This window comes from Apaloderma vittatum, unplaced genomic scaffold (assembly GCF_000703405.1).
Source record: "Apaloderma vittatum isolate BGI_N311 unplaced genomic scaffold, ASM70340v1 scaffold12892, whole genome shotgun sequence".
Taxonomy (NCBI): domain Eukaryota; kingdom Metazoa; phylum Chordata; class Aves; order Trogoniformes; family Trogonidae; genus Apaloderma; species Apaloderma vittatum.
The window spans coordinates 19,140-34,333 of NW_009703134.1; the positions used below are offsets into that span (position 1 = coordinate 19,140).

Here is a 15,194-nt window from a genome sequence, read left to right on the forward strand (position 1 = left end):
TTCCCTAGAGATGCCAGCATTTGGAAACAACTCAGCTGGGACATTTTGCAGGGTGCAGTTAAGGAACAAGAAGACCCACTAAACCTAACTACCCTCAAAAAAAACCCACAACAGGGCAAATATCTTTGGGTTTTAGTTGAAAATCGATTAACTCTGTGAGAATCCAGTATGGACAGGGGTGGGAGAGAGCCCACCACTAGCAGCTAACAAGGACAGTGAGGCCACGTGTACTTTAGGCTGTGTCTGCGCAGCAGAACGCGGTGATGTGTGAAGACACGAAGCTAGCCTGGAAGGCCCCATGGCTAGATGTGGACGATGCTTCCCTTACAATGAGAGATTCTTCTTCTTCTTGGTGTCATAATCAGAGGTGTGTTCGCATTCATGTGTACAAAAATGTGTCTGCCCACAATGAAGGAAAATTATTGGAGTTTGGTCAAACCGAGTAACAGCATACGGAGACTAAAAAGGACCATGAGGTTTTTTTAGTCAGCACATCTGCTCACGCAGGCAGGCAAGGAGGCTCTTGCCACGCTACAACCATCTTTCAGGTTAGGATTAACAAGATTCAGATTTATATCCCTTTGCTGTAAGGGTCAGTGACCTGCTCACAGGGAGCCTAGCCCATGGGCCCGGTGAGGCTGGAGCCAAGGAGTCTCCATTCCCAGGATCTTCTCCCCTGCCAACAACATTTCATTTCTGAGAAGGAGAATCTCTTGTCCCCTCAGGGTCTGGTTATTCCAGTCCACCCCACTCAGAATTCAAAGCTGTTGTAGAAGGGAAGAATAACCACCTTCCCCCGCTAAGTACCTAACTGGCCAAACTAACCAGGTCCTAGAGTAAAACATGCCTCACCCTCTCTTCCTTGTTCCCACTGGCCACTATTAGTTCTACAAACAGTTGGTGTACTGGATGTTTATTGGCAAATTCTATTTAAAATAAAGATGGGAGGGAAAGACTGTCCAGTTGCTACTATTTTCATGCATCAGCTATCAGGTACAGGAGAAATCTTGGCCCCAATCCTGGAAGCTGTGTGAAACCAACAAGCACTTAAAACCTCACCAAGAGCAGGAAACCCACGGAAGGAAGGGGCATGTGGAGTGAGACAGAGGCAAACTAGGAGGTTCCACATGAACATCAAAAAAAAGGCACATAAAAAATGTTTGAGAGAAAATTTCCATTCTACTTGAAAGACAGGGCAGTCAGATGAGATCGAGACATGTGGCAGATCCTGCAATTTTGTTCGCTCCATCCTAATAAATGCCCTTTTTAATGGCCAAAAAAAATCTTCTGCCAAACAAGTGTCAGATTAACTTGCTTAAAGCATTTTTCTCTCTTGTCAATTTCTTTATACTACACAACCACAAGATTTATTTTGCATTTGCTTGCTTTTTCTTCTATGCCCCCATCCCAAAAATTATTGTGAAATTGGTACTTCTCATACAGAATATGGAAGAAGAGAGAGAAAGACACTCAGAGATTTCAAACCAAAGGGACAAAATATTTTTGTAGAAGATTTGGTAAGATGGTATCACTTTATGTGATTTACTGCTCCAAATTGCAAGACAGAGGCCTTATAGTAAAAACACAGGTAAACACTACATAAAATCTAAATTATCTAAAGGACTGAAAAACCCAACCCTGCACATAGATGACATTCTCTGAATTCTCTGCCCTTTCTTGGTAGCAGTTACACCCAAACCATCACTCAGCCCAGAAGCTCTTCTCTCCTGCTAATCACTCTGGAATCACACACTAAGGTAAAAAAAGTTCAAATGCCAACACTAGCCTGGGCTTTGGAACAGCGCGATGCTAACAGGTCACAGAACTGTATAACGTTAGGAAATTATAGTATAATGTGAAACTGGGGAGAAAGACGAAAGCAAAGCCCTCCTGTGGGTGAAACAAGAGTCTTTCCTGCTCCACCAAAACCTTCCATTTCCAAGGCATGCAATGCCCGGGCCTGCGCCTAGAACAGGTGTGTCTCCCTAAATACCTCCCATGGCACACTTGTGTCTCATGGACACAGTCCTGCGGGATTATATTCGTAGCAGTGCATACCAGCCGGAGCTACCCCCAGCGGTATCCTGTAACTCCTTGCACGGGGGGAGCTGCTCTCCACAGCATGCGGAGCCCCTCACCCCGTGACTTTCTGGAGACAGACAGAGATCCTGCAACTGCAGCTTCAGAGCATTTGTGCTCTGGGGGCTGAACCAATTCAGGGACCAGCAAAAGACCTCCTCCAAGAAAAAAAATGCCAAGAGAAAGCAAACGGAGGGCTCCAGTTATTCTTTTCTTTCCTCCTCTGCACTTATTACCAGCAAATTCTCAAGTGATTTATGCCAGATAGACACTCTGAAGATATCCTTTAAGTAAAAAAAAGATGCACGGCTAACAGAGCAAAGTCCACTCAGCCATTCCCAAGCAGAAAATGCTGACAGGGCACAAGACAGATATGGTGAGTGCAGGATGAAGGAAGGACAAAGGAGAGAGAGCATCATACATCTCTAAGTCAGTGCAGGAAGAGACACCCCTTGGCAATTTCAACCTAATTCTTCACTAAGCCTTGGAGGATACTAGCTGCTGGCCTAAGCAGCTGAAAGAGCCAACAGGAAAGTTTTTAAGTCAGCGAATGCATTAATGGCATTTTTTGTGTGATATCTTCGTGACTGGCACAGATAATGAAAAGAGCTACTTGATCGAGCAGTAGCTCTGCATCACAATGCAAAGGTATTCTTCAGCATGATGAACTGCCCCCATGCCACCCGCTCATGAAAGGCATCTTGTGCTACTGAACAGGGAGCTCCAGCACCACATCCATCAGTTATTCCGCTGGTTGACTCAGATTTCCAGGTGTGAGCACACTTCAGGTTTGTCTGCTCTGTGGTAAATAGCTCCAGGCAGCACAAGCAGCCGGCAGGGATGAAGGCAGTGCCAAGCTAAACGTTCTCCTGAAGTGGCGTAGGTACAACTTTTTCAGCCCACTGTTGCTTCAGGACCCCGAGGGCTGGGTGATACGGTGGGGTCAGAGAACCCAACTCATCAGTCCAGTGCAACCTGGAAGCAAAGGGAAATTCTCACATGTTCTACATCCCAGTCATCCATTCATCTCACTGGCCATCTCTGTTCCAGTGAATCCAGAATAAGGCCATTCTCAAACCAATGAGCAGGACCCCAAAGCCCCCAAATCCATCTACCCCTTCTTAGTACTGGCATTTCTCATTTTCAGGAGGTCTCAAGTCTATAGCCATAAAAATCAGCATTAACCGCCAAGTGAACTCACTCTTTAACCAACTATTTATTGCACTGGGACTTTGATTACCAGGCAAACATCTGTTGCAAATGCCACCCCATGTTCTCAGACACCAGGAGCCTAAATGTTGGAACAGCCTCTCATAACCAGGATTTAGCATCTTCATGCCATCTTTATTCTCTGCCAGCCTCAGCATTAGTGACTTCCTGGCCAGCTTGGTAAGAGCACTGAACCTTACACATTTGTGTTTCTTTTAAGAAGTCATTTAAAAAAAAAATCCCCACGTTTAGTACAGGAGTGCAATAGTCTACTTAATTTTCCCACAGACAAAAGCTTCAGACTTTGGGAAAAGCAGACCTTCTTAGGAGCAACCTCTCTGTACACCCCGACGAGCTGTGTGCTCCCACAGGGAGAGCGCACCACACACATTTTCTCTGAAGACTCAGAAAGTCTGAACTTCTAGGCGAGAGCAAAACAAAATAACTCATTTCCAGCAGGAGCGGCTGAGAACAGAGCTGTCCATGAGCCTCCGTCAGAGGCTCAGCTCCCACTCTTGTCAGTACTTGCAAGTGTTTAATCCAGCCGAGGTTCCGCACCAACCTCCAGCTATTTTGTGACACGCCTGTCTTGGGGCATAAAATCCTAGAGAGCGTCCCCTGAAATCAAATGCATTCATTATATAATTGAAGAAGTTTTATGAGGGAAAATGGCAAAAATCCTACCATCATTAAGGAGAAAATGGGCAATCTAGTGCATAGCAATGATTAGCCAGGCAGCTATCCGTTTTATTGAGGAACCAGACTTACAATTAAGGTGTTTTTTCTTAAAATAATATATAAACAAATTATTGGAAAGTTTTACACAGTTTTAACCGGTGGAATTTTGGAGTTCAAATAAATTACAAGCTATTTCACTGTTGGACTGTCTTCCTCTAAGGTTATAATTAATTTTAATTTTCGGAAGTTACAGTACCAACCGTGACTGAGAGTAAAATAAGAAAAAACCTCTTCAGGGCTGTCTTGCAGTTTGTATCAAATATACAGGAAAATAGGAGGCTAAGTCCACTTATCTTCAGAGGCAGCTCACACACCTTAACAAGTATGTAAAACATGACAAATTCAAAATTCACTTGCGCATTTAAATTTTGGAGGAGGATAATGGAGATAAAAGACAAGGGAAGGGGGGGAGAAAATAGGGGACCAAGTGTTACGTTAGTGACTCAATATGTGAGCACACAGAGGGAGTTTCCTTTGTGCTGTGATGTGTCACTTCATAGCAACTACAGGAAATGCCCTGGCGATGCTGCACCAGCAGCTAAATGTGCTTTTACTTATTTCTTTATTCACATATATCCAGTGGTAGAGGAAGGACAGATTTAACGCAAAGTAATTTAAAGCTACCAATTTTAATCTTGTTTTACATTTACATTAGTTATTTTCATTAACGATGGTCAGCGGCTGGTAACTACAAAGTCATATTGATTTGCAACTAAATATAGTCTGTTCTCAATTTGTTATTGTTTTTTGCTAACCAGAGAGCTGTGCTGTCTTCAGTTGAAGCATTTAGTCTACTTACAGGTGTTTATCCAGCTGAAATTTTTCTTCCTTTTATTATTTTAATAAACTTTTATTAGGTATTTTATTTTTCTCATTTGAATCACATGACCTGAAAATTCAAAAAGTAACCATCCATTGAGAATTTTCTGACTTCATTTGTGATGCAGCACAGCTATGAGCTCACACGCAGCTTTCTTGTGATAATGTGCATGCAATTACATGAAAAAGTAGAAAGGAATAAAAAACCAGTATATTTACTGCGTCCCTGTGACTGCATGTGTGTCAAAGCAGAATGAGCCATTTGTTCTTCAAGTCAGGAAACACTCATCCTGTGAGGAAGTCTGCCTAACAGTTTTTAGTATGTGAAATAAATGCAGCTTTCACCTGGTTATCCAAGGGCTGCTAGTAGGTTGTTGCTGGCTTTTACAGCCCCTGACAGAACACCCCTCAGCTGCATTTGAGCGAGACCTGTTGCGCTCCAGCTAATCTCACAGCGTCTTACCCAGGAGAGGCGCATCACGCCTGTAGCTGCTGCTTCCTGTTCAAGCTCATCCATGACCGTAGGTTAACCGTCCAGTAATCTGATGTGATTACGGCACAAAAAGTAGTCGTGTATTAGACACAGCATCCCCGTCCCACCTCGTGCTGGACAGCCTGTGTGTATGTAGCTTGGACACTGAGAGAATCTCCCTGGATAATTTACCAGAATTGCTGAATTTCAAGTTGTGGCTAGATAGCAAACATGCAGAATGTATCGTTGCATTTTTACAGGTCTTTGGGAATAAATAGAAGGTCTGGGTGCGTTGAAGGGATAAAGCCAATAAAATCTCTTCACTGCTTGCTATAAACATCAGTTTTGCTGGGGGGTGGAGTGGGGGGAAGAAGCAAGCAAGGGGAGTAAAACTGCACATTCCTTCTTTAAAAGGGAGATGACTTGATATCTCTGAAATAGTCTACTAAGAACACAGTTTCCCTTACCTAATAAAGTCCCTTATCCAGTATTAAAGGAAAGTCATCTTACAGTAGCATTTCAGCCACCTCAAAGGGCAATTTAAAAAACAAGGTTGGGTTTTGATGTTTAAACAAGCTTTTCCAGCAATTATTTGGTAATAGCATTCAGAGGCTCCAAGTAAGAAGCAGGACCCGTCATCCTAAGCAATTTATAGTAGCAATACGTAGAGTGAGGAAGAAGATTTGAAGGGAAGGAAAATGCTGGGAGCAGGGAAAGGGGGAGGAAGGTTAAAAACCACAAGGGAGATTGCCAAGTATATCCAACATCTGGACTGGAATAAACGCTAATGCCATGCACCAAAGCCCTCTGGAAATTCAAATTGTAAAAAAAAATAAAATCATTATTTCCTTGTTTGCCCAATCAGATCAGACCCAGCAGCTTCCCTGCAGCTTGTGCTTTAGAGAGCTCCAGCCTTTTGCTACCCCTGTGGCAGCCCTGTGCCCTGGAGTACTGGGGTGTGCCAGGCAGGGACAGCCGACAGGTACAAACTCCTTTGCCCCAGGGCTGCCTGGCATGGGAACTCGGAAGGGTTCTGCCGGAAGAGAAATCTCCTGAGAGAAGAAAGAAGCTATTTTGCCTGGAAAAGCCTCTTGTAGCCCTCCTCCAGAGGCCTGAGCTGTGGTGTTTGTAAGGTCCAGTATTGATGCTTGTGCTGCAGCCCGTACTCCTCCTCAGGGCAGGGCAATGCCACGCTGCAGCAAGCTTGCTTGCTCCCAGGTTCACGTGGAAGCGTTCCAAGCTACTCAGCTTCTGACAGCTCTCCAACTGCTCTTCCACGCTGTATTGCTTTATGTTACATTGCTTCCCCTGCCAGGAGGCACTGCTGTATTACAGTACAATCATCTAGCAAAATGTGAAACTGATTTTTTCACCTCCCAAATACCAACTGACTGTTGCCACTGCAGTCACAACCATAAGCTCTGTATTAGACTTTCCTGCTTCACACATATACAGGAGATTTCAGTATCTTGCCTCCTCTTCAGCCTCCTTCCCAACTTGCTGCTTGGCAGTGACCCTCCCTGTTGTGCTCCCTGCTCCTTTCCTTGGCAGTGACCCTCAGCTTCCAGCCCAAGGTGTCACTACTACTCGAGTTAAAATGGCTAAGCCAGCTCATTAAGCGCGTTATTGGGCAATCTGACTGTCTGCAGCACCAAACATAGAAAGTGAGAAAAATAACTAGAAACATTGTAGTGACTCACAGCTTCATTAACAAGCTCAGCTTTTCGTTAAGTGAGAATTTTAACAGAGAAAGCAGGCTACAGAGGCATTTTGTAACATACACATTTTTAGGGTATTAGGAAGCATTTGCCTCCTGGTTCTCTTCATTTCAGTGTGCTTTACATTACTTGTAGGCTGCAATGTAGAACTAGTTACCTGCACTGCAGTGTAGCTAGTTTTCTTTCTAGTTTTGAGCTATAAAAATAGCCATATTATAGGAGCAAAGTGTTCTGTGTGTTCTTCAGCAGTAGCCAGAATAGGACCAGAAAAAAAAGGGGGGGTGCAGGTAGAGGGAAGGAAGAGCAGTGAAGTAGAGCACAGTCTTCTCCCTTCCTCTACCCTGTGCAATTGTTAAGTATCTCCTGATCCAGAGATTGCATCCAGGCCATCACTTTTAATAAGGACTTATCTGTCCTTCAACGATTTTTCAATCTGTTTAGACTTCTGCTATCCATGACACCCTTTGGCAATGACTTTCACATGGTAACTGCTGCTTGACAGAGTGCCTCCTCCTTGCCTGCTCTGAATCAATTTAGTTAACACAAGAACCGTGAAGAATCGCTCCCTACTCCCCTTCCCCACTCCATTCATGCCACTATGAAACATCTGCAGTTCCTGTAATAAGTCATCTCTATGGCAAAGAGAAATCACAGTGACTGACTTGAGCCCCATCTTTGATGGTCTTCTCTGACCCGTCCCTAGCCATCCGCTACCTTTGAGAGGTGGCAGTCAGAACTGCAGAGTGTTTAAGATATTGGCACACCATGAGTTTACATAGCAGCATACTGATGGTTTCTGTTTGTTTTACCAGCCTGGGTAAACATGCAGCGAGTTTGTTGATTCTTCAGGGAGTGCAGCATTTTCTCCCAGTTGGCCATTAGTGTCTCTGCAAGGACTTCCTTGGGACTCACTTCAGACAGTGTTCTTAAGTAGTCTGCTGAGGTGACAGCTAAAGTTTTTCACCTCCGTACAACTGCTGCCACTCTCAATTTTTTATTTAATTCAAGCCAAACCCACGGCTTTCAATCTCCCTCCTCAAAATCTCCCCAAAAGCCTGGCAGTTCGCAGCTGCTCAAAGCTCACAGCAACTTTCTTTTACCTGTACACCCAGTGAGAAGTCTCACAAGCCAGAGAAGCAGAAAGTACATGGTTCTCCCCACCAAGCAAGGGGAAGCATTGTTGCCTTAAAATCTATACTGACCAACCAAGGAAACTTTCTTAAGCCTATCCCAGTGAATATCCCAGTCCTAAGACATTTCCCAGGTGTCCCCATATAATGAGTGACTGTCCTGAAGGATCAGTCCGGCTTGACACCGTGATGCACAATTCACTACTCTGCCTCAGGAGCCCCAGCTAATCCTAAGAGACGTGCTTCACCACATATAGCTGCTCCATATAATTGCTTGACTTAGCTCCCCCCTCGTAGCTGACCTGCCATGGTTCCAAAAGCCCTTAAAATTAATGAAATGCTTGTAGATTAAAACCCCTCTACCTGTGTAGTGCTATGTGCATCACTTGTTCACAACAGCTCAGTCAGTCAGAGGGCTCAGCTGCGGTTTCTCTGTCCTTCTTAGTAACAGCTCAAATACTGTTGAATTAGTGAATGCTGGGAGGAACATCAGAACAGTTTGACCCCAGTTTCAGAATTTCTGGGAGGCAGCTGTAACACACTATGTGAAAGTAACACAAAAAAATAAAGTTGTGAGTTGAAACCCTGCATCTCAGCATACCTGACCAGAAAACTGAGCAGGTAATTCAAGCAAACAGACTCCTGTGAACACGCGCTTAGCAGAAGTAGCTCGCGACAGCTTAACAAACTAATAGCATGGACACATCTTACTTCCATAGTTACAAGCCTCTGAATTTGAATGAGGAAACTATAGAAATAACAACCTTTGTACACTGACAAAACTCTACTACTGCTCGTGAGCATAAGATGGCATGCAAGATTAGGTTCAGCATATTGAAATCTAAGCCCTCCTTCTGGATATCTCATTTTCTGAGCATTTTGCATGCGGTGCCTGCAAAAATGACACTGGGTACATCAAGTGCTGGGGAAAAGAGTCCTTTTCCTTCTGTTTCCTAAGGAAACGAATGTGGAACAGAACATAGCTTTTACTCAATATTAGGAGAAATTCCACCAAATCGCTTGCTGGATCTCTGACATAAAGGCAATTCAGAAAGTCAGTCAAAGACTTGCCTACAACCCATCACCATTACTTCCAAAGACTGGAATGAGAAAAAGTTGTGTTTAAGTTTTGCACTTACACGCACCCTGCGTATTTATACACACACACATATATATAAATCACTTCTAGTATTTCTTCTGAAATCCCTACTCTGACTGTTCTTGAAGTGGTGCTCATAGATGGCTTCCTCAGTTAATTCACCACCTGTATTATAAAACTCTGCCATCCAACAAGGGATCAGAACCAGCTACGAGCTCGAATACAAAACTCCACAACATTCTGCTCACAATGAGTAGAAAAGTTACGATTGTAAAGCAGTTTGCAAGAAAGCGGCAGTCTGTTCAGAGCTACACCAGGCAGGAGAAAAAGTTGGTGTCACAGGGCAAGTTACTTGCTGCTGCCTAGGAACGAGTCGCAAAGGGCAAGGAAGCAGTTGGCATCTCCTGCCTCATGCAAGGCTCCTGTCTAGGCCTTGAGCTGCAAAAAGTCAACGTGTACTGTTTGCTGATGTCCCCTGTCATCGGCAACCTATTAAGAACATGTTGCTTAGCTTTAACATGAGCCGCGAAGATGCCTTTCTTCTTAGTCCAAAAACATCTCGCTGCTGCTCAACTGGTTTCAGAAGAGATTTAGCTGAGAAGAGCGAGGATGCCCTCCTTGAGACAGACGTTCTGGCCTCTTGTGGGCATAACTCTCCCAGCAGGACTTGACAAGTGTTATTGCCGAAAATGCATTTAAGCGAAGTTCTGTTAATACAGTCCTCTATATTAACAGTCATCTGGTGTTTTCTGCATTTAACCTGCCATTGTTCCAGAAGCAGAACTATTGCTAATGAGGAGAAGTTACCCACAGTAAAGGAGTGGGCTCTTCTTCTAAGCCACAGAAAGGGGACAGTGGGTGAATTAACTTTGCAATTTGAGAAGAGTAGTACTCCATATCATCTAAGACGTTTCCACAAAACAGCTTCCTCAGCTATTGGTTTAATGAAAAAAGGAATCAAGTTTTTTGATGCATATTGCAAATAACCACAATAATTTGCCATCTGAAACATGTACATGGCTCTCTCTCCATACCCACCATCTCCAAGTAAACATTTCTCAAGCAAGCATTTCTCAAGGGCTGCAGTCGTCTGGGAGAGCTGGAAGTGGGCAGAGCTCAATGCCTAGCCAAGTTGACTGTTAAAGGAAAAACTTGGACTACCCAATTCTGAAAGTCTTGGAGATACGTTGCAGTGGCGTTCCTACTATGTTCAGTTTTTTCCTCACACAAATGTTCTTAAGATTTTCTAGCAAGCTAGTCATTTTCCTGCTGTATTGAATTTCTTGATACCTACTTGGGATCAGTTGATACATTTACATTTGCATGGCATATTTCTTTGCGTTGTGAAAAAAAGTCAAGCAAAGAGGTGAAGAAACTTGCCCCAAAGTCAAAACGGCAGCTGCAGAGCTGAGGAGAGACCCTCATCCTAACTCCCTTTACTCCTTGTCATTTTACAGCTAAAGAAAATCATAGCCAACAGGCAGTTAGATGAATGACAAACCTGCACAGCGATCTGGCTTCTGCTGCTTGAGCTAAAGCTGCTTCTCACAGTCAGTAGCAGAATCACATCCATCTCCTCTCCGGCAAGCCCTGGGAGCCACCTAGCAGGCACACGCTGGTGATACACTGCGCACCCCAGGATTTATCCACGGGCTTAGGCAGAAAGTAGTGTCCAAGGTACCTATCATGGCAACATCTAAATGCAAGTATCAGAGCACTTTACAAACAAAAAGGTCCTTCCCACAGGCTGTTTAAAATTTGCATGTTCCAATGTAGCACTGAAGATAGCAGCAATGGTGATTCATTAAGATAATGATTTAAGTAGGAGGCTTAAGAGAGCCAGGGTGGATTAACATCCAAAGGGCTGCAGTTGGAGCTTCTCCACTCCAGGCTCCACTTCCCTTTTAAGTGAAGGGACAAATTCCAAAAGTCAGTAGAACTATGAGATAACAGCAACTGTATCACAACTACAAGAGCACCAAGAGCACCATCTCTACTCCAGCCCATCCTCCTTGGCAAGATCAAGCACAAAATTTTATGCTGCAGGAATATTTTCATGGCAGTATAAACTATTGGCTTCGCCTTTATTTAATTAGTTTATTACTGTAGGTTTTCCTCAAAAGAAGATTGCACACATTTCTTTCAAACTTGATTTCTGACCACCTCAGAAACAATACAAGTTTCCCTCCAGCCAGTTGCCGACAACTGAATAATCAGACGGGTTTAATAAATTGATTGCTCCCCATATAATAATGTAAATATACACATTGGGAAAAGAAGCATACAAGTCCGTTCCACACCCCCATATGGAATCAAACTGTAATCAGTTACAAGTTGAAACATGCATTCTGTCCATAACGAGGGGTTAATGCTCAGACAGTAACAGGCAGCTCATCCTGCATCCCTACTAGAACAGAGGCCTTTGACCAGTGATTTTGACAGAATACTTTCTGTTGCCTTCTAGAGAGATGCACAGGCATTTTGCTGTTCTTCTGCTCACTCATAATAGTTGCAATAGGGCATCCCAGTGTATATTGCCCCACTCACCGCTAGCTGTGCTTGGTCTGAACGTCTTCTAGGCACTCTATCCCATGCTGATTCAGTACAGAATAGCTTCCTAGAATGCAATTATAGAAAGAGTAAGGGTTTGTCTTAAAAAGGGATTATTCCAGAACAGTTATTCCTTATTAACTATTCCCGATCACCTCTTTCTCGAGATGATGACATTAATTGGGAATAGCCCTTCTGCTGAGATTTGTAACTTACATTGGTCGAATCAATGACCCTGCTTAGATGAGCCCTTAGCACAGCATCACACAATCATAGCAATGGCTTCATCAATAAAAACAGATTCATAGCTGCAGTGAAAGTGGAGCTGCTGCGCGGACACATCTCAGCTGAGTTTGTTTTAAGGTGGGCAGCTAACAGGATCAAGAAATATGGAAAAAAATGGTTGTTCCTATAATACTAGATCTCAGCAGTACTGCATGTGACACAAGGCTCAGATCTGCATTGTTCAAACTTGGTTTATTCCTTAGATATATGGAGACCTTAACAACAGGGAAACTTTGAGTTCTGTAGCTTCTTTGTTTGTTAACTTATTAGCTTGCAAGAATTCTCATCCAAAAAGGGCTGAGAAAGTACCTGGCACATCTTGGCTGCTTATTGAATACATTAAATAAATCAAACGTTTTATGATAAAATTCCACTCCCCCACACCAAACAGATGTAGGGGCAAGTCAAAGAGGCTTGAAAAATTGCACTAAAATTGATTTTGCTCCAGTTTTCCCCAAAGGAAAAAATTTGTGTGTGGGTTGAGACAAAAACATGGAAAAATTCAGCTCTCAAGAACAACTGAAAAGAGAAATGGGGGAAAGACAGAAGCCAAAACTGAACTTCACATTCAGAGTTCATAATTTATATTGTCTACAGTGTCCTCTATAATAGGTATTTGGGACTTACACATAAAATGAGAGTCTGTTCCTTGGGCTCATCACGCTTCTAGAGAAAAATGCCATCTAGCTTAATGCTGGAGGCTGCTAGCCTTCTCAGGGCAAATCAAAGACCGGAGAGAAGGTTCTTTGGTTGGAGGCTAGAAAAGGCAGGACCCGACATAGCTGAGAGTGTCTCCCACAAAGCTGGGGTGAGAGGTACTTACGGATACTCGCCAAATCCTACAGCACAAAAACCTGAGAAAAGCTTGGAACACCTAACAACTTAAAATATATACAAAGCCATCTCATGTTGCATGTGTTATAGGGAGGGAACAGAAACAAAACATGCTCTGTTAAGGTTGCTTTTAGTCTGTTGTGGCTCGATTTGGTATCCCGGACAAGTAAACATCACCATCTGCATGATGTTCCATGCCTGAGGTCAGTGCCCAGCAGCTGGGTTCTGGTGAGGGGCACGGGGCAGAGCGTTTCAGCGGACATGGTTCACTCATTTCCAGGGTTGATACTGGCATCCCAAAGGAGCTCTCTGACAAAGACGGAACATTCAGACCCGCAAGACCATTTCTTGTGTCCCTGCAACCCCTTCTTTGTACCTCACCTCCTACATTAGCACTGATAAATTTGCCCCATCCCATACCCGGAGTGAATTAGGGGTCCTGTGTCAGAAGGCAGCAGGTGGTCCGGCCTGGCGTTACTTGGTCACAGTGTCTGTAACTGTCACTCTCCCTTTGCATACGGCAGTCTTAGTCCACGCAGGTAATATTTGATAAGGAACTTGTACAGGTGCCTTTCCCCACAAGAGAGGAAGTTAAGAGAGGCATGATAGAAAGGGGGAAGGGCAATTATAAATATATGCAAGTCAAATCAGACAAAGAATTTTATTTATTTTTTTAAAAAAAAACAAACAACAAAAAACCACACTGAAACCACTTCGAGTCTCTCTTTCCAACAAATTTGACACTCTCAAGGTCTCTGGCACCACTTCACAGTCACTCCAAAAGATGTTCACCTGCTCCTATAGCACAAAGAGACAAACAGCTCCCACCTAGGATGGCCACCGTGATCCCCTGACGGTGCATCGTGAAGGGGAAACCTCATCATTAAAGCAGAAGGAAAACAAACACACACAGTTCTACTGCCGTGTGCTGTTAGCATCCTCCCCATTTTCTATACGCATCTAATATCAGGAGATTTATATTCAGGCCAGAAACTCAGGCTGACAGGAGAGGAAAGTACTCTGAAGAAGGGGGGGGGAAGCTTACAGTTTCTTGGCTTCTGATCAGCAGGCTGGATGCATTCTGTGGAACTAGGCCAAAGCGTTAGTTATTATATTCAAGAGAACATCTGAATCCCAGCTCAAGGGAGCCGAGTTTGCGGCTCTCATTTATGCTGTATATCAATTGAATATCAAACCACATTTTCCGCCTTCTGAATAATAAAGCTTAATAGTTTGGGACTCCCATATGGTCTATTGTTAAAATATTTCCAAACACTGGCTGCTGTTTTATTTCTGAAAGAAAGATTTCTCTTTCCTCTTCAGGCTTTACTTGTTTAAAAGAAGCTTGTAGCAAAAGCTAAATATATTCATCTTTTAAATATTCCCAGAGTTTTAAGAAGGGCTGAAAAATGAGGGGATAAGGAAAAGCAAATACATTTTGAAATTGCCTCTTTTTTTTTTTAATGTCACATGCAAATGCTTGTTCCAGGCAGAAGCAGCTGGTGCCACCAGGCTCTGCTGTTCAGAACAGGGGGTGCAGAAGCTTTCAGAAGCCATGAGCTACTCTAACAAAGGAGGACCACACAGACTCAAACCATTCACAAAAGGACCCATGCCGATTATTTGACTATTACTTACAGGGAAGCTTGGCCAGTAACGTAGGCAATAAATACTGGAGAAACCTGTTCTGTGCATAACCTGGGTTTGTCTTTTCACAAGTCCTGCTCTCTAATTAGCTACTCATTCCTGGAGGGCATTGCTGATGGATGGAGTGTATCAATTTGGTATATTTTTTAAAAAAGTTAAGAAACTTGTTAAATAATAAGAGCATCAGCATAATAAACACTCTGCAGTGTTAGGAACCATCGCTAGTCCTCCTTCCTGGTCACACCGGAAAGCAGTACTCCTGTTCTCTCTACTTTGCAGAAAAAGGCTTAGTGGCAGAGAGATTCTCTGGCTTGCGAGGGCTGCAGTGCCAGCTCAGAGCCTGCCTGAGCACTGAGCAATCCTCATCGCTTGGTCCTGCGTTCACCCCACGCGATTAGCAAGGACTCAACTGCTCGGTGAGCAGAAGTGAAACCACACAGCACTGCCTTGTTGGGCACTGGTGTGAACCTCCAGCTCCACCTCACCCAGCTCTTGCCCTCTCTGCGAAGTGCTTCAAGCTCTCTCTGACAGGAGCCCTCAGCACGGCACCACTTGCACGTCTGCCGCTCACTCAGCAAAGCAGAACTGAGCTAGGCAGGGCCAGCAGCGTAACA

General features: G+C 43.8%; 1 protein-coding gene across 1 annotated transcript in view; it reads right to left on the reverse strand.

Moving 5' to 3' along the window:
- Nucleotides 1-11,881, reverse strand: part of HIC2 (hypermethylated in cancer 2) — a 30,375-nt gene extending 18,494 nt beyond the window's left edge. Inside the window, exon 1 of the mRNA XM_009864525.1 lies at nt 11,812-11,881. The gene's annotated coding sequence lies outside the window, so the exon portion shown is untranslated. The remainder of the gene's footprint in view (nt 1-11,811) is intronic.
- Between the last annotated feature and the right edge of the window lie 3,313 nt (nt 11,882-15,194).